The sequence below is a fragment of the Tursiops truncatus genome, chromosome 10 (assembly GCF_011762595.2).
Source record: "Tursiops truncatus isolate mTurTru1 chromosome 10, mTurTru1.mat.Y, whole genome shotgun sequence".
Lineage (NCBI taxonomy): Eukaryota > Metazoa > Chordata > Mammalia > Artiodactyla > Delphinidae > Tursiops > Tursiops truncatus.
The window spans coordinates 28,388,550-28,415,101 of NC_047043.1; the positions used below are offsets into that span (position 1 = coordinate 28,388,550).

At 43.6% G+C, this 26,552-nt stretch overlaps 1 protein-coding gene across 3 annotated transcripts in view; it reads left to right on the plus strand.

Moving 5' to 3' along the window:
* The first annotated feature begins 15,140 nt into the window (after positions 1–15,140).
* Positions 15,141–26,552, plus strand: part of ADGRF5 (adhesion G protein-coupled receptor F5) — a 106,596-nt gene continuing 95,184 nt past the window's right edge. For 2 of the 3 annotated variants that reach the window (XM_073810639.1, XM_019949968.3), the window contains exons 1-2: positions 15,141–15,289; positions 15,380–15,765. The gene's annotated coding sequence lies outside the window, so the exon portion shown is untranslated. The remainder of the gene's footprint in view (positions 15,290–15,379; positions 15,766–26,552) is intronic. The other variant, XM_073810640.1, reaches the window with a different exon arrangement.

Below are 26,552 nucleotides of genomic sequence, written 5' to 3' on the forward strand. Positions count from 1 at the left end.
AAAGATCAGAGTTTGGCCATTTCACTATAAAAGGATTACAATTTTTTTTTTTAAGGAAAAAGTGTTTTTATAAATCAAAAGAAATTGCATATAACCTGTACAAGTAAAGTGACATTCCAATAAAATATTAGAACAAGGAAACAAAAACGTGTACATGAATATAAAGAAGATTCATGTACAAATAATCCCAAAATGTATTTCTGTAAGGATGATTTCCTGGTCTTTATGGATCACGGCATGCTCCTATTAAAGAGAGGTTTGGGCAAATGCAGCAACACAGTGCTATTTTCAGTTTTCTTTATACTATCCCAACTTGGAAAAACTTGAAAGAAAAGGCAATTTTAAAACATCATATGGGAAGAGATATGGGAACATATGTATATGTATAACAGATTCACTTTGTTATGAAGCAGAAACTAACACACCATTGTAAAGCAATTATACCCCAATAAAGATGTTATATCTCTGCAAAAAAAAAAAAAAAATCATATGGATCTAAATTTTGCCTTGAGATGATTAAAATCACAATATATGATAGTAATTTATATGATAAAACATGGAATTTTCTATGATAATGCTAATTTATCATATGTGATTCTATTAGAATATTTGAACCAAATATATAAAATTCCTAATTATTTCTCAATCTAAGCATTTCTTTGAGACATCTATTGGCAATTCTAGTTGCCTCTTCCCCTACAGAGCAAAATTTTCCAAATTTAAATCAATTTATAAAACTACCTAGAAATGATGATGACTCAAGAAAAGTTGTGTGAGGTGACATTATTAACATACCAAAATCTTGATAACAACATATTTCGCAATTTTGTGGACATTAAGGCAAGAAAAATAGATTTTATGAAATAAATATATAATTGGAAAGTTCCATATATCTTTATTTTATGAAGCATCCAAACATCCCTGACTGGTCAAGAGAATACCCAGAAATAGGTAATAATAACTTTCAACCATCTTTGATATTTTGCTGTTTTTTCACTCATTTAAAAACCATTGCTCAATATATATTTTTTAATATTATCATCATGATGCATATTTGTCAAGGTAGATAGTTGTTGCATTATTGCTGAACAGTGTGTCAGTGTGTTGATCGGTTTTATGTGTCAACATGGCCAGGCTAGAGTCCACAGATATTCAATCAAATGCTGATGGAGGTATTGCCCTGAAGGTATCTTGTAGATATGATTTACATCTATAATGAGTTGACTTTAAGTAAAAGAGATTATTCTAGATAATCTGGGTGGACTTGATTCTATCAGTAGAAAAGTCTTTAGAGCAGAACTGAGTTTTCCTGAGCAAGAAGAAATTTTGCCTGTGGGCAGGGGCTTCAGCTGGTGCCCAAGTGTTCAGCCTATGCTTCCTGATTGCCTGCCCTACAGCTTCTGGACTCACCTGCCAACCCAACTGCATAAACCAATTTTTCCAATAAATCTCCTAATGTACATCTCCATCAGGATCCGTTTCAACAGTGGAATGTTGCATGATACAATTAGTTTAATTGATAATTTTTTAAATATTGGCACACAGAGTGTGTGAGTCCCCACATGTCCACTACTCAGCTCTCTAGATGGAGGGACAGGCCTACATGCATGGTACTTCTCCCCAAAAATGTCTTCTCCAAATCTGACCTGAAATAGCTACCTTTTCTCTTTCCTTATCTTCTCTTTACTGTGTCTGCTCTGTTTTGCCCATTGGTAGGATTTTGACCATTCCATTGAGAATCAACGTATCTTCTCTGACCTCCTCTGTTCTCTAGACTTACCCAGTATTCCCGCGAGCCCAGATGCTGATGGTCCAGGACAAATGCTCCTCAGATGTGAGAGCTGGGCTGGGGGGGCAGCAAAGCCCCTCATAAGCTAATACCTTTGACCCTTACTTGTGAATTAGGTACTCCTTAGGCTCTTATTCTTCACCCATGACCATTCAGCTTCTAATACTATTTTGCCTTCCTTGCTACCAATTATTTTCCAGTGGCCCAAGAAGAATTCGTCCTTCTCCTTTCTTTGCTGTCAGCAGCTTCCTTTTGATACCTCCAGGACACTTGCATATGGAATTGGGTGAGGCGAGTAAAGGTTTTTGAAGCTCAAATGGCCACCCTTTCCCAGGAGTGTGGGACTCTGGTTGGAGTGGGTCCCTGTTCTCTCAGTGTCTTGCCCACACCTTCCCTTAGTTCTGGTGACTCTCCAGACACTGAGTCTTTTTTTTTTTTTTGTAAAGTAGTTGTTTTGTTTTCCTCCAGTTTTACTGAAATATAGTTGACATACAGCACTGTATACATTTAAAGTGTTCAGCCTCATGATTTGACTTACATACGTTATGAAATGATGATCACAACAAGTTTAGTGAACATCCATCATCTCCTAAAGATACAAAATTAAAGAAATAGAAAAAAAAATGTCTTCCTGTGAAAAGAACCCTTAGGATTTACTCTCTTAATTTTATATAATCCATACATCAGGGTTAATGATATTTATCATGTTATGCATTATACCCCTAGTACTTATTTATCATATAACTGGAAGTTTGTACCTTTTGACTGCCTGCATCCAATTCCTCCCTCCCTGCTCCCCCCCACCCCGGTTACCACAAAGCTGATTTATTTCTCTATTTGGGTTGGGGGAAGGGGGATGCCTGGGATTTTTGTTGATATCAGGATTTGATCCAGAGTCTCTAATAATGACAAAGGATCATAAGATATAAAATATGGAAGAGTCACTGCCCGGATTTCTGCCACCTGTAACTAGGTATGTTTCATTTTGTTCCATATGACAGTAAAAGGAAACCTCTCATGATGATAAATATAAAAGTGTGAAGAGAAATACTAGCACAGTAAGTCCCTACATACGAACCTTCAAGTTGCAAATTTTCAAGGATGCAAACGTGCATTTCGCATGTCCAATCACATAAGTTAGTTCACATGTGTGGCGTACATGGTCATGTGCTTGCGTCCTCTACAAGTGGTTGTGTTTTGTGTACTTTACTGTACAGTACTGTAGAGAGTACAATAGTACAGAGTCTTTATTTCAAGCCCAGGATGTCCAGAAACAAGCATAAAATCAGTGGTGATGCAGCTGGTACGCTAAGAAACGCCAGCTGTTGTACTGTACTACTGTACTTTTCAAGGTGATGTACTGTAAGATTCGAAAGGTTTATTTTTTGTGTTTGTTTTTGTTTGTGTTTTTTTATGTATTATTTATGCGAAAAATATTATAAACCTATTACAGTACAGTACTATATAGCCGATTGTGTTAGTTGGGTACCTAGGCTAACTTTGTTGGACTTGATGAACAAATTGGACTTACGAACACGCTCTCAGAACTGAACTAGTTCATCTGTAGGGGACTTATGTATTAAAGAAAAGTGAAGCCAAAAGTTTTTGAGTACAATTCAAAGTGACTAGAATTATCTCCCCAAAATATTCATCTCCCTCCTCTATTTAGACCAGTTTCTCTCAAACATCAGACTTCAATGTTAAAATCGTTTTAATCCAAAATAATTGATTTTCTGCATAATCTTATTACTAAGATTGTACTTAATTTTTGTGCTTATTTTTCTTTGCATGTGGACAATTACATAGGCTTCATGGATGGTTTCAAGAAGCCACTGGTTCATTTATTTCTTTTCTTAATTTATTTATTCAGTATTTACTATGAGAATCGAAAAGTAACTCTATATTTTTAAAGTACAGCTAAGTGTCCATGAGTAAGTTACACAACTTCTCTGAGCTTTAGTTTCCTAGCAAAGATGGAAGGCCTCATACCCACTTTTCAGAGTTGTTATCAGAATTGAGTGAAATATCATTCAACCTAGTATAGTATCTGGTACATGATAAGTACTCAGAAAATGATAGCATTTTTTCTTGCTGCTGTTGTTGTTATTTTAGAAATTTTGTTTTTGTTAAAAATACATTCTGCATTCCCAAATAAATGACTATGTTTTGGAGTAGAGCTTTGTTTGTGACGTCTATACTGCTTTATCCTTATTTCTATCCTATTTCCATCCGATATGGAAGTATGAGGGGAACAATTGAAATAATAGTAGATAGTAAATTTTTCCAAATGACTTTAAAGTTGTATGCGGACTCTGGATGACATTAACATTCTGAGGTTAAAATGTTTCTAAACTTAAATAGTTATGAAATTACTTAATCGCTTAGACTATGAGCTTCTTGGGTCTCTAGTCTTGGGAACAAAACCTGCTCAGAGGGAGACTGGGCTGGAATTGTCACATCTTTGGTGCTGTTGGCAGGTTTTCTCCCTAAGGTAGCTGGGAATGATAAGGAACAAACATTAAATGAAGAAGATTCTTTGTGATTCTCAGAGAGGAATCAAGAACATGTTTTTATAAATTCCAGTTGATGTGAAGAATTAAGATCTGGGAACATTGCTGTTTCTGTGAGAAGAAATGACAGCTTATTGAAGCAGAGAGAATGAAAGTTATCCCCTGGGAATGAACTGAATCATTAGCTTTGTGGTCATTTCAACAACGATAAACCAGAGGAAGTGATTTCAACCCAGGGCTGCCCACGCCTTGGTGTGAGGGTTTAGTCCAGGGAGACCTCTATGGCAGCTTAGTTTCCCCTACATTTCTCATTCCAGAAAGAAAAGGAGTCGGGGGAGAATACCTCATGTCATTTCCTGAGATGCTCAGTATTTACAGAATACATTTTTTGTAATCTTGGCCCTAGTAAGAGTCAGTATATTCTGGAAATAGTACAGAACTCTCAAGACCTTGATGAATTTTTCTGTGTAGTTTCTACCTCCCAGCTTTGGGTTACCTGCAACCCTGAAAAAGAGGCTTTCTAAGCTTTCCTAGCCATCGATAGAAACCAGTCGTTGCTTCTCTTTATCCATCTTTTTTTTTTTTTTTTTGCGGTACGCGGGCCTCTCACTGCTGTGGCCTCTCCCGCTGCGGAGCACAGGCTCCGGACGCGCAGGCTCAGCGGCCGTGGCTCACGGGCCCAGCCGCTCCGCGGCACATGGGATCCTTGCAGACCGGGGCATGAACCCGCGTCCACTGCATCGGCAGGCGGACTCTCAACCACTGTGCCACCAGGGAAGCCCTCTTTATCCATCTTAAAAGCCATCTGTCCTCATGCCTTTTTTTTCTCTTCTTAATTTATTTATTCAATAAGTATTCGGCACAAAGAGGGGGTACAAAGCTGATTAAAAGATGCAGTCAAGATGCTTACAATATAGAATAAAAGATAAGCCATGCATATGCCAGGAAGAGACCATATACACAGGTGAGGAAGAAAAATAAAATGTTGCTGTTTAAATTGATAAAAGTACAGCAGCCTTCTAAGTGAGTAGCATAAAGGTGGAAGCTTATTTTAGAAGATACTTCACTTGGGTCATTTTGGAGGTGAAAGCTGAAACCCACTGGGCATTCGGATGAGTGAGTGCAAAACAAAAGGAGAGCTGAGTTACTCTGTATCTTGAGGGTGAGAAGAACTAAGAATTTATTCAGCAGTGAGAGGATGGGAAGAGGGAGATGTCAGAGGCTCTGGGAAGGAAGAAGAGCCCAGACATATGAGATAGATAAAGGCTTCAGGAGAACATTAACCAGGAAAATTCCGCGTGGGGTGGGGCAGAGGGACTATAGGACACTGATTCCAGTGATCAATGTAAGTTGTTTTCTGGGTTTTGATGTAATTACCCTCTTTCTTTTCTCAGACTGTTAACAAAAAATCTCTTCCACCCAGCAGCCTTATGCTAATGAGGCTCTGGGGAAATGAAGGATTTAGGGTTCAAAGGCAGGAACCAAGAGCTGTATGCTGGCAGCAAGCCATTTAGTGCTGGTTCCAGCGCAGCCTCCAGTGAGGATGGCTCACAAGAACTCAACTCTCTCCCCCACCTCCTTCTTTGAGGATCCCAGAGGAATGGAGGGTGGGAAAACTGGTGGTGGATTTCCCACAGTGCATGGGACGGAAACTCCAGCCATTCCTTCTGCTATCATATAGGAAAGGCTGAAATCATACCAAAAGATTGTGTGTTGGGAGAATCAAATAGGTTAATATGTCAAGGGCTTCGCATATAGTAAACTCTCAGTGGGTTTGGAGTATTATTAATTTTATTATTATTTGAACAGCTGGGTTATGAAATCATAAATCGATAATATACAAGACCGGGAAAAGTTACTAAATGGTACAAACAATATGTGTTCTAGAATTTTAGTGATGGGAGAGATTACCTCTGGCATCCTTTATCAGGGGAAAGTTTATAGAAGAGCCAGGCTTCATGCTATGCATGTGGACTTATGTGAGACTGAAGGATGACTCCACCCGAAAGCCCAGCTCTTTGCAGAAAGGAAAAGACAACGCTTGTTGGAGGGAGGGAAGGAGATTCATTTGGGTCTGGAGCCAAGGCTAAGTACAGAAGAGCAGAAGTTACACTGGAAAGGCAGACTGGGCATAGACTGGGAGCATTTTGCATAGCAATACAAAGAGCAAAGTCTCTTGATAGGTAGCGTGTATACGCAACACAGATGTCATGGACAGATATTTGAGAAGGGAGCATCAAAATCACAGCCCTGCTTTAAGGAAATTCACCTGACAGCAGAGTGTCAGTGGCCGGGAGGAGGGAATCCAGGAGAGGAACTGCTGAGGATATTTTTTTTTTTTTGTCATTCAGGCTGGAAGAGATAAATGAAAACATGAAGTGATGGCAGGGAATATGCAAAGAAAGAGACATATGGGAGCTGTCTGTCTAAGTCATAATCAGCAGGTTTGGGAAACTGATTTGGGGTTGGGGAAAGGATGGGGGGCTGGGAAAATAAAGATAGAAGCAAAGTTAATCATCACACCCCAGATCTGAACCTGAAGAACTAGAAGGATGGTGGTGCCAAAAGCAGGACAAGGGATGTGAGATATTTTGGGAAACGCCCTCATTTAAAGAGGAATGAAGACCATTCTCTAGTAGGTCTGTGTCTTTATTCCTGTCTTACCCCTAGGTTCTTCATGACATTTCTTTTTTCTTAAATTCATATATATGTGTTAGCATACGGTATGTCTTTCTCTTTCTGACTTACCTCACTCTGTATGACAGAATCTAGGTCTATCTACCTCATTACAAATAGCTCAATTTCGTTTCTTTTTATGGCTGAATAATATTCCGTTGTATATATGTGCCACATCTTCTTTATCCATTCATCCGATGATGGACACTTAGGTTGTTTCCATCTCCGGGCTATTGTAAATAGCGGGGAGGGGGAAGGGTAGGCTGTGACAAAGCAAGAGAGAGTCATGGACATATATACACTACCAAACGTAAGGTAGATAGCTAGTGGGAAGCAGCCACATAGCACAGGGAGATCAGCTTGGTGCTTTGTGATCGCCTGGAGGGGTGGGATAGGGAGGGTCGGGGGGAGGGAGAGGGAAGAGGGAAGAGATATGGGAACATATGTATATGTATAACTGATTCACTTTGTTATAAAGCAGAAACTAACACACCATTGTAAAGCAATTATACTCTAATAAAGATGTAAAAAAAAAAAAAAAAAAAAAAAGAGGAATGAAGAAAAGCCAGATTAGGAGGGAGGAAATGGGAATTCCTAGGATAGAGACCCCAGGCGGTACAGATGCAGGGAAGATGAGAGAGGATTTTCAAGAAAGAATTGATTGACATGTCAAAAGCTTCAAGTTGAGAAACAGGAGACTTGAGAAAAGCCCTTGTTAGCCGACAGTCATTGGTGACTTTAAGAGTCGGATTTAGAGAGAGGGACGGATTACTAGCACTTCAGAGAGAGGAGGAAGAGGCTGGGTGATTAACAATTTTTTTTTTTCATAAGTTTGGTTGAAAACGGAAGGGAAAAGATAGAATGGTAATTCAAGAGTAGGCGGAGTTAACAGAAAGTTGGTTGTTGAAATGTTTTTGGAGTAAGAGGTATGAACACCTTTTTAGGCAAAAGGATAAAGGAGCAAGTAGAAACGGAGAGATTAATATGCTAGAAGAGGATTGTTACAAAGGACGTGTGAGAGGTCAGCTCTCAAGAGCTCAAGTAGGCTACTGGGTACTGCACATCCTTGTCAAGCAGCTATGAGGATCCAGTTGTATTTTGCAATGGGAATATCTCTTCACTAACGTTCCGTGGCCTTCCCCATCAGTCACAGAGAGAGCAGGGAGGATTGATAGGTCCCCCAGGACCAGGAGTGGCCAGTGGCACAGTGGAATGTCAAGTGGGAATGATATAGGGAAGGTTGACAAAGAGAGTATTTAAATAGCTTTGCAAGGCATCTGGTTTAATAGGAAGGTAGTTGTAGCTTGAATAGTTGGAAGCTAAGGAAGGAGGTGTAGAAGAGCTGGGCCTCTCAATGAAGGCAGATGTCCCATGAAAGTGAGGAAGAGGCAGTAAAAGGGTGTGCTCCCCATCAAAAATATTCAAACTTAGAATCATGTATTTTCAAATTAGAGCAGTTCCCGATGGTCACATTGTGGCAGAACATGGCAATTCGCTGAAGTGGGATGCAGGTCATTGGCATGGAAGAGCTCAAGGAGGTGAGAGCCCAGGGTCTTGAATGTGAGGATGCAGAAATCCTGGAGAACGGGTGCAGAGGAAAGAGTTGGAGCATGAGCTAGACGTCAGTGAGCAAGGAACAGTGGAAGAGCAAGTGGTGATGAGTAAGTAGGAGGGGGATGGAGGGGAACAGGGAGGGGGAAGGATTTGTGCCCAGGGGCATGGAGTGGGGCAGGTGTGATGACCAGGATTCGTCACCCAGGGAGATTGAAAGGGAACTGGGGTCAGAAGCTCCTGAGAAGGGAGAAGGCTTTAAACCCAGACCCACATTGTGTGCTTATGGGGCACGGAAATGCCTCAGGGTGACAATCTAGGGTGCATTGACCCAGGAAGCCCTGCGTCACCAGGGGCTGTAACATCATCACAGTAATATCTCCTGGATGATGAGTGATTTCCCTCTCACATCTTTAAAGAGACACGGTCTCTGTGTATTCACTTTTACATCGGAGATGTTGACTAGCAAGGATGGAGGTGAGTCTGAGACTCACTTACCTCTCATTCCTTAGCAGGTAGGAAAGTCAGAGTTTAGAGAAATTTAGGACACATCTCACAAACCGACAGCTTCTTCCTCTGCCCACCCCCCTCCCCAATTTTCTTCAACCCACACTAGTTTGTTGCTAAAACTCCATCAACCAAACCAACCAACCAAACGAGTTTAGTTTTTAAAAACAAGTTTCTATTTACATCATCCAAATAAAATGGTTTCTCTTTCAAACTTCCTAAGATAGATATATATATATATATATATATTTTTTTTTTTTGCAGTACATGGGCCTCTCACTGTTGTGGCCTCTCCCGTTGCGGAGCACAGGCTCCGGATGCGCAGGTTCAGCGGCCATGGCTCACGGGCACAGCCGCTCCGCGGCATGTGGGATCTTCCCTGACCGGGGCACGAACCCGTGTCCCCTGCATCGGCAGGCGGACTCTCAACCATTGCGCCACCAGGGAAGCCCCATATATTTTTAAAGTACGTTGTCTTCGGGAAATTTTTACACATATTCATCGAGGTTTTACAGGTTCTCTTGTGAACTACATCAAAGAGCAGGTGGTAGACAATACTGAGCTGTCAGTAAACATGCAGGTGACTGTGTACCTGAAGGGGCCCTGAAGACCCTCAAGATTTTGTTTCACGTGGAAGAAATGAGAGAATCTGAGATCTAGCCAAGGATAGTACTGCAATTCCATCAAGGACTGGAGATAATTTGCATTTTCCCAGAGTTCTCTTCCCTTAATTTTTTTCTACCACAGTTGCAGGTGGAGGATGTGAAAAGAATGTGTCTAGTCTATGACTCAACATGTCTCTAATTTTTAAAATAATATTTTAGTGACTTTTCTTTTTATAAAGAAAACTATAGAGAAAAACCAGCATCTGTATTACATGCCAAACAGAATTAAACTATTAATATTTTGTGATTTTTCTTTTTTTTAATACCAAAGGCATAGAATAAAATGCAAAATCTTATATCGTCTGCTTAGTCCTATATCCCATACCTTCTTTTTCCTGGATTGTATAGTTCATTTTTTCCATTATATATCATTGTGTATATATAGTTTTGAAGCTGGCTTTTTTCATTCTGGCCTTTTTTTTTTTTTCACTTAAAAAAATTATCTATCCGGGCTTCCCTGGTGGCGCAGTGGTTGAGAGTCCGCCTGCTGATGCAGGGGACATGGGTTCGTGCCCTGGTCCGGGAAGATCCCACATGCCGCGGAGCGGCTGGGCCCGTGAGCCATGGCCGCTGAGCCTGTGCGTGCGGAGCCTGTGCTCCGCAACGGGAGAGGCCGCAACAATGAGAGGCCCGCGTACTGCAAAAAAAAAAAAAAAAAAAAAAATTATCTATCCATGTTGACACATATAGATCTAGTTCACTATTACTGTAATAATACTAAAATATTTTATCCATTTCCCTACTGATGCACATATAGGTTTCTTCAGATTCTAACTATTAATAATAATAATGGAATTGAACACTCTTGTATTTTCTCCTTGTATATATAGGCAAGCATTTCTCTCAGATATATAGTAGTATATATCCAGAATTTTGAACTCTCCTGGATACGTCAAATTGCTCTCGCAAGTGATTTAAGTAACACGCATTCAGCGGTGTGAGTTCCTAATTGCCCCCCCTAAACAACAGTGTATGAGAATTCCTAGTTCCCCAAAATATTTGGACTTAGCTCTCCCTCCCTTCCTCCCTCCCTCCCTCCCTCCCTCCTTTTCTCTCTCTCTCTCCTTCTTTCTTTCTGCCTTAATTTTTCCTAACACCTTAATTTTCCAGGGAAGCATATGACAGTGGTTTTACCTAAGGCGAACATTTATTTTCCAAGAACAATCCTACTGATGTTTCTCGCGTTATGTTGTCTCCTTGACAGGGTTGATACTATGGAACACACGTTTCCTCTTCATCTCTCAGTGACACAATGAAAGTCATAGAACTCCTTAGGAGTCGCCTCTCAGTGCTCCGTCTTCAATGACAAATGTGATACTAATATTCGGCAAAGAGAAAAAAAGGCTAATGGAACATGACTAATTTCACCTCCAATGTAGATGCAGCCAAAGCTGGCGGTACTGACTCTCTTTTCAGGAGACACTTGGAGCTCGTGCAGAAAGAGCCCCATGTTTGCAGGAAGTGATCTTTGAGCATCCAGCAGACACACTTGTTCTGTTACCATGACTGTTCATACTTCTCACCATGCCTCCCAAATGAGGAACCACTCTTCTCAGGAAAACATCCAAACTACCACACTGAGCTCTTAGGTATGTTTTTTTTTTTTTTTCCCCTCAAAATAATGGAACCAATGACAAATTAATTTCAAAAGTAAAAAACAAAACAAAACATAAAAGCCTTTATGTTGACCTGCTTATCTGGATCCAAGAGCATTAAGGAGCAGATTGGACGGATTGACCAGAACATTCCTTAGAGATAAATCGTTTACATCTTTGATATTAAAAAAATGTATTTTGCAAGTCACATCAATTAAAAACAACAAATACCAACATTAAAAAAAACCAAACCACACAAATATATTGATAGTAAGATATTTCTGGATGGCTGTCTTATGTGGTTGCAGATTCTGAAAATAACATTTTAAAGAATTATCAAACACCCGAAATGTGTGCCCTTTGTTTATCAAGGTCCTCTTTCCTCCAAGCTACTAGTTTCAATGAGTCCAGCTTTAGCACTTCTTCCTTACCTGGTAAATCCACATCCAGTTACATTTTGTAACATCCCACTTGGGGCTTTGCCTATACTTCTGCCCTTCCTGAAACTCTGTGCACTCTTCATTGTTCAGCTGAGGCAGTTTCTCTATTTACTTTGGTAATCAACATGCTTCATTCTTTCCCTGAGGGAAAAGAGTTCCGCTACAGCAAACTCCTAACATGACTTACTGTATTCACTGATTATCACCTGACTTCTGTTAAAAGATCGTTATCCAAAGGTGAAATCGTCACTCTCATACAAATATAAAATGAGCATGTGACAAAGTTTTTATTTAACTCATCTATTAATGAAGGGATGGTAAGACGTTAAAGCTCATTCAAAGACGAATCTTAAGAGCAGACATATTGGTGCAGGCAAACCAGGAATGCTAAACCGAACTGGCTCATAGATGCAAAACTGACTCATAGCCTCTAGAGCATTAAGATGCCATGTTTGGGATAGTCATTTCTACAGTGTAAAAATCAACGGTATCTCTACTGGAGAAAGGTAATTTGTGTTTCTATGGACAAGAATCATCTGCATTTCTATCAGTTTCTACATCTTTCAGAATTATAAAATAGCCAAAAGAATCAAAGGTATCGACCTCTATAGACTCAGCGCCTCACAGAGGGTCTGCAGATGATACTCGACGTCCTGTTGACAGGGCACCCAGTCATCTTTTTCCACTTTAACGTCTTTCACTATGTTTCTCGACTATTCCATCTTCAGTGGAAGTAATGCCTATTAAGTAGGAACAAAATTGAGACTCCGTGAAGAACATTTAAACCGTTGGTTTAAGGAATATCTTTGCTTTACTATAGATCTCTGCATATACTAAATTACAATTAACTGCACAAAACTAGATATTCAGAATAACGGACTTTTACCTTATCTTTATAGATGTTAGATGATGCATCTCCACTACTACAGCTTGTGCTCCAATCCGACAGCCTCAGCTGAGGCCTCTCAGCTAAACACAGCTCTTACACCTACATGAAGTGACCCTTTGGTTCATAGGAACTATGACAAATGACCAGAATACACGAATACAGGCTCGGAAATTCTAGCAGGAACATTGTCACAAAGTATTTACAACCGTGAAAAGAAAACTAATTTGGTGACTTACAAAATGTTTCCAAATCCAAGCAAAACACAGAAGCTAATTTCTGCGTCCTCACAGCAGCTCTGTGGCACAACCCTCGACCCGCTTCTGCATTTTGGGTTTTAGAACACACCAGCTTGATTTATCAGGGAGCACAGGAAAGGCACTGGGGAGTCATGGAGGGAACAAGGAGTTTCTAGATGCTTCTAGATGAAACGGTGACCTGGAGAGTCACCCCCCTCCATCCCTCTACCCCACAGTTTCCCAGCCTTTGCTGGACCCTGTGTTTCTTCCCACCTCTCCATCTTCACCTGTCTTCCCTTCCCTCCTCCTACATTCCCCCCTCCTCTTTCCTTTCCTCTCTCCCATTTGGCATCCCCCCACCCCCTTCTCACCTCCAACCACTTCCCATTTTCCTTCACCCTTTCTTTTAACTTCAGTCCTCCATACTCTTGGCATGTCCAGAGCTTCAGTTTCTGAATAGAGGTCATTTTCTACTCATAATACAGTCCCTGTAAGAACAGGGACGGACAGCACATGACAAACTGTGGTGTTTTAATACTAGCCCTGCCGTATTGCCTGTGAAATCGCTCCACTTTTTCTGCCAGAGCTTAAACTGTAAAACCATAACAACAATCTTATGTTTTCCTCTGAGTCATATGTTTTCCCTTTTTCAAAAAGTGGAGAGCTGTAATTAACAGTGCCTTTCCTGCTAATGCTCACCTTACACAAATAACGCCCTCGTGGGTCCTAGGTCTAGGGGTGCAATGCTGAACTAGACGCCGTCCATGACTTTATGGAATTTATAGCCCAGCAGGAGGCATGGACAAGTAACAGACCTTCACCACTTCCAGTTATGCGTGTTCCGGGAGAGATAAGCATGGTTGGCTACGGAAGAACACAGAAGGGGCCCAGGAATCAGAAAAGGACTTTCTAGAAGACGTGAGATTCAAAGGATTAGGGGTTCGTAGAGGGCATCCTTCAGAGAGCAATTTCCAGGAGAGGATAGAGGTGGAGATGGAGAGAAGGAAAAGGGGGGTGAAGAGAGAGAGGGGGAGGTGGGCTTTGAGGTCAGGTGCAAGAGGATAGCCAGTTCTGGTCCTGAAGGGGCTGTGAGCCATGCGTAAGCATTTGGCCTTTACCCTTAGGCTACTGGAAGAGTTTAAGCATGTGATGATTTCATGAAGACAGCAATTGAGAGGTTGCTCTGACTTCGGGGAAGAGAATGGATGGGTGTGAGGGTTGGACCCAAAAGCACTGAGGAGACCACTGGTGGGATTTTAACCCAGGGATGTGTTTGTGGCCTGTGCCCACTTACAACCACAACCCAGCTTTTCCCCCCCTTTGTACCAGCTTCTGAGTACATTGCTCTTCAAAGGCTGTCACCCCTCAGAACAAGGTGGCAATAGTCCAGGCCTCTTGATAACACAGCTTGTTAAAACCAACACGGCCACAGTTCCAGCCTTCTTCCTACTGGAACCGAGCAGGGCCCTATGGGGCCATCCCAGGGCGGACCCCTCCCCCATGTCCTCTGCTTTAGCTCCTCTCTGAAGTACCCAGATAATCGTATTTCATGCATATTTCCTGAGTTTTTCAGATGCTAAAAATAACCACCAGATGGAAGAAATTCACTACTTGATGATCACGAGCATGGAGCCCCCAGGACCTTCTGGCACCTAAGGATTGATAATGTTCACTCTGTGCCACCAGCCCATCCGAGAATTGTGCACAAGCTGATCGCATACCCTGGGACCCTCCCCCCCCAGGGCCTCATCTGGCCTTTAAAAATGCTTTGCTGAAACCCTTCGGGAATGTGGGGTTTGGGGGACATAAGCCCCTCGTTCTTCTCGCATGGCCCTGCAAAAAAACCTTTCTCTTCTCCAAACTCCGATGTTTCGGTTTGTTTGGCCTCACTGTGCATCGGGCACACAGCTTGCGTTCGGTGACACGTTGGCAGGATGGGCTTCACAGATGTACCACCTACATAAGCTGCAAACAGCCCTGTGCTCAGAAGGGCCCGCACTGGGTTTAAGGATCTGCTGTCATCTAGAAATCCTTAATTTCTGGAGGAGTGACCTCACATTTTCATTCTGCACTGAGCCCCATCAATTATGTAGCGGGGAGTCCTGCTTCTAGCAATCTACAGACGTTTGCCTGCAGAGAATTCTTTAAACCCTAGGGTAAAATGGCCTGAGGACTTGAGGAAGTGTTCCAGAATTAGACACAGACTGTCATCAGCGTTTCCAGAGACAGAGCTGAGAGAGTCTTTGCCTCCGCTGGCAAGCAGACCCTTCTCAGGCCGGTTCTGGCCTGCCTCTGACCAACAGCTCTGCAGCACTGCATCTGGAGTGTGGCCAGAAAATTCTTCAGTTCGGTGGAAGAGGATGAGGACATGCTTGACTTTTGCAGAGTTGAACACTTGGAGAAACTTCAGGAAGAAAGCACTTAGTACAAGGTAAAGCTAGCTGGCCCATCAGCCCCCTGCCTGCTGCCCTGCTAATTCTCATTTCCACGATTCTTAGCATGTTTATTCTCTTCTTGCCAGTGGCCAAAGGACACATTTAAATGTCTTATTTCCTCTGGGGAGCCTGGAGAGAGGCAACAGGCACCTACTACAGGAAATCATGTGGAGAGGATCTCTTATTTAATACGGTTCCCAGATTACTTCCCTTCCCCCAGCCTCCAACCCCCACCTCCAGCCACACCGAGTCACCCAGTTTCTTCCTGCAGCAGAGACTAGAAGGCAGTTCACCTCTGCTCCCTGAGGTCCCCGTGAGCCAACGAGCTGAAGTCTGGTCTTGGGCAACCCCACCCTCTCCGCGGCTGTGATTGAAGGGGAGGCCCTTCAGTTTCACCTCCCCAAAGAGGTTCTTGGGAAGCTCTCCAGTACAGGGTTAAACTTCAGGAGGCTGCAGAGCACAGACGAGAAAGGTAGGTTCCTGCACTCTTTTCTTTTGCCTTGTACTGTGAACCAAGCTGTTCTGAAGTGTGTGTCCATATGGCTTTTCCAGTTGGCTGCATGTTTTCAACCTCTGTGTCTGGTTGAGGTTTACTCATTTACAGGATGTGGGGAAAAAGAGTGAGAGGGGAGATGACCCTTGGGGGTTTTGCTTCTGGACATCTTTGGATACAGAATGCCACCCAGAATAGTACCTAGAATGCAAAGCTGATTCTTCTTTTCTTTGGAGGGAAATCCCATTAGAAGCTGCATTTTGGGGACTTCAGTATATGAGAAAAATGTTTACCACCTGCCTTTCCTTTTCAACAATGTAGACCCTTCCCTTGATTTTTTTTTTTTTTTTTACTCCTTTCTGAGTTTTTCCTTTCAGTTAAAGATGGCTTAGAGTGGATAGGGTATTTTCTGACAGCAATATAAATAGGTGTTTCTAATTTCGGGTACCTATGAGTTATAAGAAATGAACAAGCACTGTGTTCAAGATCAGGTGGACTGCCATGTTATTTTCCAGAATTTGCTATGAAACAGTTGTTCTTCCTGAAGCTTCCTGAAACTAGATGCAAGTGTCTCTCAAGTGATGGCTGAGAAGGCTGATTTTATTTGCTCTGTTGTGATAATTGTCTGCAGGGATGCTGCGCCCCTTAGCTGGTTGCTTTTTCAGTCATTACTGGGGCTGGAGATGACGTGTCCACTGAGACCCAGAGGGGGGTCTAGACTTATTCAAATAACACTATGTGCCTCTTTGACTTTTTTTTTTTGCCTCTTATGCTTTCATTGTTTCATCTTCGTCCTCACAAGCAACCTTTCCTCTGGGAGAAATATTTTACAGCGACTTCATAGAATACCAGTCTGCACCTGTTTATTTGAACATTGACTGTTCTTTCCTAACTTTATTTAGTTCAGATGCTCAAAATTTCTTGCCACTTCTGTATTTTACCCCAGCAGAGTCTCCCTCCATTCCGTCCTCCATACCCTGCTACAGGGTTCTTGGGAAAATGCAATTCTCTTAATGTCACTCTCTTCAGTGAAATATTTCCATTGCATCCCATTGCTTACAGCCTTGCTTCCTAAAGGGTAGTCCAGGGACCAGCTGCATCAGGCATCATTGGGCAGCTTGTTAGAGATGCAGGTTCTCTATCTGCTCCCCAGATTTACTGGATCTGCATTTTAACCAGGTCCCTGGGTGATTCACATGCATTAAAGTTTGTGAAGCCCCAACTTAAGGAAGGTAGACAAGACCTTCAAGGTATGGTCCTTATCATACAGCCAGCCTTACCTCTCACCCTCTGACTTTCCAGCTGTACCCAATACCTTCCATTTCCCCAATATGAGAGAGCTCTAACGCCTACCTATGTCTGTGTGTGCTGTTCTCTCTGTCCCCGTAACTTCATTCATCTTCTCCACCCAACTACCCGCTGCAGCCTGATTGTTCCTGCCCCCTCCCCCCATCCAGTCCACCTTAAACTAAATGCCCATCAAGTCTGGTATTTTATGGCAACTTAGCGAAGTGCTTCTGCCGTAGCCCTTAGTACCTTAAATGCTCGTTGCTAGCTTTACTATTTTCATCCTTGAGGAGTTACTAGAGATTGACTTCTGAATCCTTCGCACTTGAACCAATGCCAGGTACATAGCCTGTGCTCAGTGTTTTTGAATTCATGAATGAATGAATGGATGGACAAATGAATGGATACATTGTTTGAAGAGGCCCAAATCATCCCCAGATTGAGGTCTGTAGTTTGAAGTCTTCCAAGGAGATTGCCACTCTCTATAATATTTTTCCACACTCTCCTTTATGAGACTTGGCTGGATTCATTGTTTTCACCAAATATTTTGAGTACCTACCCTATGCCATACCTTTTCGAACCTATTTCTTTACGTCGCTGTGAATAGTCTCTCCCAGAAGGTGTTTCTCTATCAGTGCCCCTCATTCGCCACCACTCCAAGTCAGAGACTTACTCATCTTTCAGCAAATAGGTACTGAGTACCTTCCCCATACCAGTTGCTGTGCTCCCTGCTACAAATACGATGACCAACGACACAAATGCGAGCCCTGCCTCCATGCAGCTCCCCATAGACAAGATGCGCCTTTTGTCATCCTCTGTCTTGCTTTTCCTTAGAAAGTCTGAAGGAAAACTGAAAGCCTCATCTTTAACCAAAGCTGGCGCATCCTAGTAAAGACAGCAGGAGCTTGAAGGCAGAGTGATTTCGTACAAAGGAAGCGGGGCTGTGTTTCTGCACCTTGATTTAGCCCAGCACCTGCAGTTCCCTAGCCAGGTGACCCTGGGTGCGTCCATTGCATTTGCTGGACCTGGATTTTCTCAAGTGGTGACCAAGATGGAGAATTAGAAGGAAAAGAGGCCCCTGCCTTCATGAGTGTACAGAGAAGATAATATCCAGGGAGCCTCTGCACTCACTTCTGTCACGTTACGTGATGATCTGAAGGGCAGGGCTCTGCCGTTCTCTGGGTCAGACTGGCAAAGAGGAGATCTTAAGGGAGACATTTCATGACTATGCCCACGAGCTCGGCTGTGACATTAATGCTGTCCTTTGGCACCTTCCATCAAACACAATGTGGCAGTGGCTTCCAGGGAGTAGCGCCCTGCAGCTTAGAGGAATCCACTTGGTATTCATTGTTGGGTGGAGAGCTGGTTTGAAGTAGGGCAGCTGAGGAGAAAGGCAGTGTCACCCTCAGGCAGTCTCTGCTTTTGGAAAGCAGTCAGGAGAAGGGAAGGAAGTGGCTCCACCAAGTCGTGCAGGAAAAATCTGGAAACTTGTAGACATAGAGCGAAGAAGGGATCCCTGACCCCCACTGCGGCATGGTTGTAAGGACTCCCTTTCTGATTCCACTTGGGTTCTTTCTAATTTGTGTTCATTTCACCTAGAATCAGAGGTTGGGGGCCGGGCGTAGTATCCTTTGTCCCCGAGCTTTGCACCCCCGTGCGGTGCATGCACAGCTGGGAGGAAACAAATACTTTCTATTTGTTCTCCAGATACAACCACCAGGCCGAGGCTGCAGCAAACTCTTTAGGCACTTGCAAGGGTTCACCCTTTGCCTGTCTGAGCCTTCTCTTCCTGCTTCATCATGTGTGCAGCTTCCAAACGAAATGCCTTCCAAACCTTCTGAGTTCCTTCTTGCTTCCTGTTCCTCGTGTATCTCTTTGCCTCCAAATTTCCTGCACACCCACCTTGTGTATAGTTGCCTCCCAGCAGGCGGTGTTTTCTGATGGTCATTTCCTAACTCCTCAAGTTAACATCAATCTCTATCAGTAAGCACACCTTGTAGCAACAAAAAAAAAGAGGCTCACCTGCATGGGAGGTTTCTAAGGACCTACTGCAGATCTCGGGATGTATCTGAGATCAACCTTGCCTGTACCTGACCAACATTTGTTTTTTCATCAGAGGCATGGAGTGGGCTAGAAAGAGGTAGACCCACTTCTGAGTCCTCTATCTGCCATCTCCTTCAATAAGTGGTTGTACCTCATCAAGTCTTAGATTTGTTTCTGAAAATGCAGATAATATTTACCAAGCAAGGTTGTAGAGAAGATTAATTAGCTTAAGTACCTAGTATGTTGCCTCAAAAAATACATCAGATCTGAAAAAAGGAGGTTGACCAAGATGGTGAAAATGAGAAAATTGGCATGTGCAGAATAGTTGAAAGAACCAGAGGACATTTGAAGTAAGAAGTAAGTCTTGCAGCCCATGAAGGTTGCCTTCAAATATTTAAAGATTGCTCAAGGTGGGAAAAGGGGTCAACAGAGGATGGATCAGTGGCAATTATAGGGTAACAGGTCCTAGCTCATTGTACAGAAGGATTTACCCACCATTTGAATTGTCTAAAACTGGGTGAGCTGCCTTGTGGCAGGGTGAACACCCTGTCCTGGGCAGTGTTCCAGCACCTTGGAAGACCATGGCCAGGGTGTTCCCAAAGGGAAGCCTGTACTGGGTGGAGCCTGGGTGATGACCTCGAGGTCCTTCCCACTCAAAGCTACCAAGAGTCTCGTGATGTCAGGGTTCCAGCCCAAGCCACAAAATAAAAGTCTGCAAAAAAACCCCATCAGACTACAGAGTGATCGGGGCTGCCTTTTGACTAGCTAGCCCTACACATCAGCTGAGATGCTTTTTAAATAGGGTCTTTGCAGCAACAGTCAAAAGGTTGGATTTCCAGGAAAAAGCAAAAAAGAAACGAGAACAATGAGATGGGAAAAGTTCACTCCAAACCGCTCTTCTTGGGTTACTCTTTTTTTTTTTTTTTTTTTTTTGCTGTACGCGGGCCTCTCACCGTTGTGGCCCCTCCCGCTGCGGAGCACAGGCTCCGGACGCGCAGGCCCAGCGGCCACGGCCCACGGGCCCAGCCGCTCGGCGGCACGCGGGATCCTCCCGGACCGGGGCACGAACACGCGTCCCCTGCACCGGCAGGCAGACTCCCAACCACTGCGCCACCAGGGAAGCCCCTTGGGTTACTCTTTAACTAGATCGTGGGTTACTTCTTGTGCTGCAATCACATTCCTATTTGATGGAAAACTGCCACATTTTGGTACATTTTCACCCAAACTGGATCAAGCAAGTTAACAGCAAGACTCCAAGCTTTGTCCCTGATTTTTGCTCTATGTATAAAATGAAAACACGACAATATGTCTATGTATTCTTTGCCATCTCGAAATCTAACTTTCAAAAGTGCAAAATAGGGCTTCCCTGGTGGCGCAGTGGTTGAGAGTCCGCCTGCCGATGCAGGGGACACGGGTTTGTGCCCTGGTCCGGGAAGATCCCACATGCTGCGGAGCGGCTGGGCCCGTGAGCCATGGCCGCTGAGCCTGCGCGTCTGGAGCCTGTGCTCCGCAACGGGAGAGGCCACAACAGTGAGAGGCCCGCGTACCGCCAAAAAAAAAAAAAAAGTGCAAAATAAATGGTTCTACCATCCTCTAAATTACGGGGACTGTGAATGTGGAATTTGACTTTTGGGGGGAGAGGAGAGCTGGCTGCCGCTGGCTGCCTGCTCTGAGTCTAGTTCATCAGCCATTGTTTTCCACCCACCTTTCCTTTTCTGCTAAATGATAACAGCCTCTCTGCCAGATAAGGACCTGGAGGCTTTTACAAAAGGGATAATTTAGCTTATGGGGAGAGGGGCCTGCACACATCACTCACTGCTCCAGGTCCCCTCGGAGGCTTTGCTAATACGTCATCCTTCCAGGACTCATAAGAACTTTCTGGTCTTGCAGTTTCGGACCCTCACATCTTTTCTGCAGTTGCTTGGGCAGCATCTCCACGTGCTTTTCATTTCTTCCATCTTTGTTTTGAAATCTCAGGGAAAAGAAGCTGTGGTTCTTTCAGTAGAAGTGGATGTCCGCAAACGCTGCATTTTGTCAAATTGAAACAAAACTACAATCTATTTTATTCTCCAGGTTTACCCAGGCTCACTTTATTGAAAACGAAATTTTTAAAAATCCCTTGAAATATAATCAGCTGTGCAGGACAAAATCACAGAAACCCGTGCAGACCCGCGTGTTTATTTTTAGATGCCGGCCCAGCATGGCAAAGCAGCCGTCTAATGTCCAAACTAAGGCCCTGGGAATTTCCTCTAACAAGCCTGTGCTTCCGGGCATTGTCACAGTACAAAGGGCAGCGGGGGGCTTGAGTGCAAAGCTCCGGGTAACCCTGCCCCCATGAAATCTGGAACTTATCGTTCCTTCGGTCTACATGGTCCTCAGTGCTGGGGTCACCATGCAGGTCGTCCGGCAGTTCTGGGCACATGCAAATGAGTAGACGTGTATGATTATCTCATCTAAAAATATCCCAGAGATCAGCAATGGCATTTCGGAAATAAAGTTTCAGCTTTCTGTTTGTAGTTGGGGATCTACTCAACCCTCACCCTTGTCGTGAGGTGGATTCAGGTCTAGCCCAGAAACGGGGTTGTCATGCTAAGATCCTGGGTTAGATTGCAATTAATAAAGGGGTTTTAAAGCATATTATAGTTTTTAAAAAGCATAGATGCATGTACACACAGCGCCAACACACACACACAGAGGAGAAAAGACACCTGAGTCACCTAGATCTTTCCTATTATCCTAGACTGGTTTCTGATCCTTGATTTATTTATCTACAAAATGGATGCAATAAACCTCACATCCTATTAGTTTTGGGAGAAATAAGGTGCAAAATTACAAATAAACTGACCCAAACTAGACTTTTGCTCAAAGTTTTGCGTTTTGGTCTTAATATGCTTTGAGCTCCTTCCAAGAAATTTTTGTAGGAATATTTACCATCAAGTCTCCAGGGGGTTTTGTTGTTGTTTGGGGGGTTTGCTATTTTGTTTTTGTTTTGGTTTCGGTTAGGTTTGTTTTTTCTTCCTCCTTGCAGAGGAGGAAGCCTAATTTGTTACTTAATGGACACACTTTATTAGGAGAGGTTTCATGCCTTTGTCAAGCTCCCCACTCCTGGGAAGGTCACTGCACAGAGTCAAGGTTGCAATGCTCAGGCTTGCCATCTGGGGGTTACGACGGAGGAGGAAAGGTGGGTCTCAGGTCTGCACACAGTGGTCCATACTCACCCTGTGCGGGGTCTACCATCTGCATCCCAGCAGCCTACTGTGAAGATGGGGCCCCTGCACAATCAGAGGCCCCAGGGGCCAGGGGACCTGCACATAGAAACGCCAGCCCTGAGCCTGGACAAGATGGTTGGGCTTTGCCAGCAGGTGGATGACCAGGCCCCCTCTGGGGTCTGCAGATGCAGGAAAAGCTGTTCTAGCCCTTTGGTGAAAAATGTGCAAATGTTAGTAAAAAAACACCTTTATGGATTGTTTTGTTTGCAAGTGTTTATTATCAGACACCCCTCAGGGGTTCACAGGGCAGGTCACGTGGGGCCTGGGAATTTCCTTCCACAAAGGCTGTGCTTCCTCTCTTTGTTACTCCTCAAAGGACAAGTGGAAGCATTGCTCCAGATCCTTATTAACCCTTTCTCCCTGCCTGCCACATTGCAGACAAATCCTGCTGCCAGCCTTTGAAGGTGCAGAAAGATTTCAGACTTGGGTTGTGTGTGGGCACCCACAAGTGCATATGCAGAACAGGCTGTGTGTGTGTGTGTGTGTGTGTGTGTGTGTGTGTGTGTGTGTGTGTGTGTGTGTGTGTGTGTTGGTGGAGGAGATAGGCAATAAAGCATAAAACTTACTTTTTTTTTTTTTTTTAAAGCTCTCATTCAATATCACAGCATACACCCAGTCATTGTTCAGACCAGGTAAAATTTCTGCTTTATTTACCATAATAGACTTTTGTACTAAAAATGCTGGCGCAATTTCAGTTCCCTGTCCCCAGGGCGGGATCCCTCTAGAATGATAGTTGCTCTTCCCCTTTGGAGTCAAGCTAAAGTAGGGGCACGATGAGTGGAAAGATCTTTCATGAACCAAGTTCTTTATGGAGCACATGCTACGTACCTGAGCTCCACCAGGAACCCAGGGAAAGTAGAAGTTCTGCCGGCAAGAAAGCGTAAGCACATCTGAATTTTTATACCTAAATCCAGACACACACCCTCATGCGTTGTACGGGAGAGCACAAAGCAGCCAGGGAACAGTGTGATCTAAGTCCAGAAATATCAGAAGCGGCACCTGAGCCCTCGTGCTGCTGGAGACGCTAATGATTCCCAGATACATTTCCCCACCCACGCATGGGGGACACACACACGTACGCACGTGCACACACACCTCACTCTCGGGAGACAGCTTCGCCATCTCAGAGGAAATCGCTTCTCACCACCAACTCCACGAAAGTATCTCCTCCCACACCCATCTCTTCCTCCTCCTTTCCTGCCTCAAGGGAAGAGACGGCCCTTCCCTGCATTCAAAGCTGGCTCTCACCCCCTCCCACCCTCCCCATCACTACACTCCCCTCTGATTGGCTCTTTCCACTGTCATTTAAATCTGCTTCAGACCTCATGGCAAAACCACCTTTGCCGACCATGCAGCTACTCTTCCATCTTCCTTTCCTCCCCATCAGGAAGTGCATGAAAGAACTGTTGATGACATCCTCGTGTCATCGTCAGCCATTCACCCAGGAAACCATTCTGCGCTATCTCCTCATCTGCCCGACCCCCTGGGGCACCTTAGCTGCACCTCGGCACTTTAGTCTTGTCAGGACTCTCACTTCATTGTCTACAGCATGTGACCTCATGGACTACCACCTTCTCTGCTCTTGTCCTGCTTCCTGACTTCCCAACTACTACTCAGTTTTCTTTGCAGGTTCCTTTCCCTCTGCTGTTCCCTCCACTTCCTGATGGCCGTGATCTGGACCACCTTCCCTTCTCCATCTACATCACCACCCAGCTGCAATTCACCTCTCTGTCCAGAGTCCTCTTTTCTCCCTTGTCTGTTAAGTAATCTATTGATCATCCAAAGCCTATTTTATTTTACTTTTTTATACAGCAGGTTCTTATTCAAAGCTTATTTTAAATGCCACCAGATTACTTCCTTTTTACAAGTCTCTCCATCCACGTGCAGATCTGACCTCTCTTCTCGGAGCCCTCACATTCCTTCGTTGTAGTGTTTTTTGTATTTGTATTCTCAGTAATTGTTCCCATGCACTTCTTTCCTAGGACATAGAGACGCCATCTTATTGATCTTTTTATTCCTAGCCCCCAGCACAACACCTGGCACCTTGGGTTTTCGATAAATGTTTGATAAAGAGTTGGGAACATCAAAGTGTCATTTAACAAACAGACATTTTGGTGAACTTATCCCTGAGCTTAAATAACATCTTTACTGTTTGAGGGTAAAAGTACTAGTAAATTTTTATTTAAATACATAATTAAATTAAAAATATATTTAAATATAATCTTTAAAGTTAAAACTCAAAGTCTAAACTCACATTTAGACTACTAACAATATTTCACTTTTCCTTAAAATCAAAATCACAGTTCCGAGCACTTCCTATCTGAGTGTTCAATCTCTGTTTAGAAGCCGAAAGGAACGACAACCTGATTTCATGTTAAATTTAAATTTCCCCTCAGGGAAAATGTCTGAGTGCGTCATGAATGACACCGTATTTTCGTGCACCTGAAGTGGGGTTGCCAGGTGGAACAGAGCTAATATTTTGTCAAGGTTTTGCCACTTCACCGTGCAGCTGGCATTATGTAAACTTTCCACAGCTGCACCTGCAGGTCCATTGAAGCCACAGAGATTGATTTGCCGAGTTGTTTGAAGGAGAACCAGGGGGACCCCAGGAGAATCAGCCTGATCACAGAGTCAGGGCTGAATCCACCCAAGGTCCTGTCTCCCGGGAGCACGTAGGGCAGGGATGGGTCTCAGAAGGCAGGGCAGAGAGGCTCACCCAACCCTGGGCGGTGACAGTATTCTGCATCCTCCCTGGGGCTATGAGGAGAAAATAGGAGAATCGCTATTTATGTTGAAAAAGGTCATCCCTTTAAAATCTCTATGTTAGGTTTTTGTAATAATGCTTATAAAATATTAGCACAAAACAACAGAAAATGGCTATATGAGAGATACAAAGCATCGTTTGTCCGAGTGTGGTCTAGAGATCACCAAGAGGTGAATGGACTGGGGCACTGGTCATGATGCAAATTGCCACGCTCTACCTGGATCTATTAAATCAAGCCTGTAAGGGGAAGTGAGGCTGGGGGTGGGAAGGACGTTGTATTACCCATCAGTAACGATATTTAGGAAATGCCTGCCAGCTTCTGTTTAGAAAAGTGTCTACAGTCGGCCTCCTGACCCTCGGTGCATCCCACTGGGTAGGTTAATGAGTTTGCCCTCTGGGCTCATCTTTGCCGCGACACCCTTCCTGCTGAATTTGTAGCCCTTCTCTGGGCCACAAGTTTGGAAGAGAATCCTATACCGCTTTGTACCATCCTTCGCACCATCGCGTGTTTAACTCTGTGTATTTAAATCTTGGCAGCTCGTCTCAGAGCACGAGATAGTAGAGAGGCAAGAGCTGGGTTTGGAGTTTGGATTCTGCCTCAAATTCTTCCATGTGACCTCCAATCTATGCTGTTTTTTAAACGGGACTTGGCAAGTTGAGTAACCTCTCCAAGCCTCCCTCCCTTGAGTGGGAAGAGCTAACCAGTTCCCAGATTGTTGTGAAAATTAAATGACATCATGCACACACAATTTTTTTGAAAGGCACTCAGCACAGACCCTGGGCCAGAGTAGTTTCTCAGCAAGAGAGAGCAATTAAAAATAACAACAGATAAACAACAAGCTCCCACTGTATAGCACAGAGGACTATATTCAATAACCTATAATAAACCATAATGGAAAAGAATAGAAAAAAAGAATGTATATATAAATGTATAACTGAATCACTTTGCTGTACAGCAGAAATGAACACATTATAAATCAACTATACTTCAATAAAAAAATAACAACAAAAGTTTCACCAACACCAACCACGGAGGAACAGAGATGAAGTAATTTGTCCAAACTTACATAGCTAGTAAATGGTAGAGCTAGGACGTGAACCCAAGTAGTCTGGTGCTAAAGCCCATGCTCTTAACATTTTATAGCACCTCTAATAATGTGCCACCTGGGGAGTCATTCCTAACAAACAGTGATGGAGCACCGGCCTGCACTGTGTTAGATGCTAAGCACACAGCAGTAGACAAACAAGGCCTCGCCTTGGCCGTGAAGGCGGGCTCTAGGAGAATCATAGGATAGAGCAGGAGCTCACAAATAAGCCTTTCTAATGTAGTTCAGGAAATGCCTTGATGGAGGGAAGTGACGGGCAGAGATGTACACACAACTAGACGGAGTCAGAGCAGATTC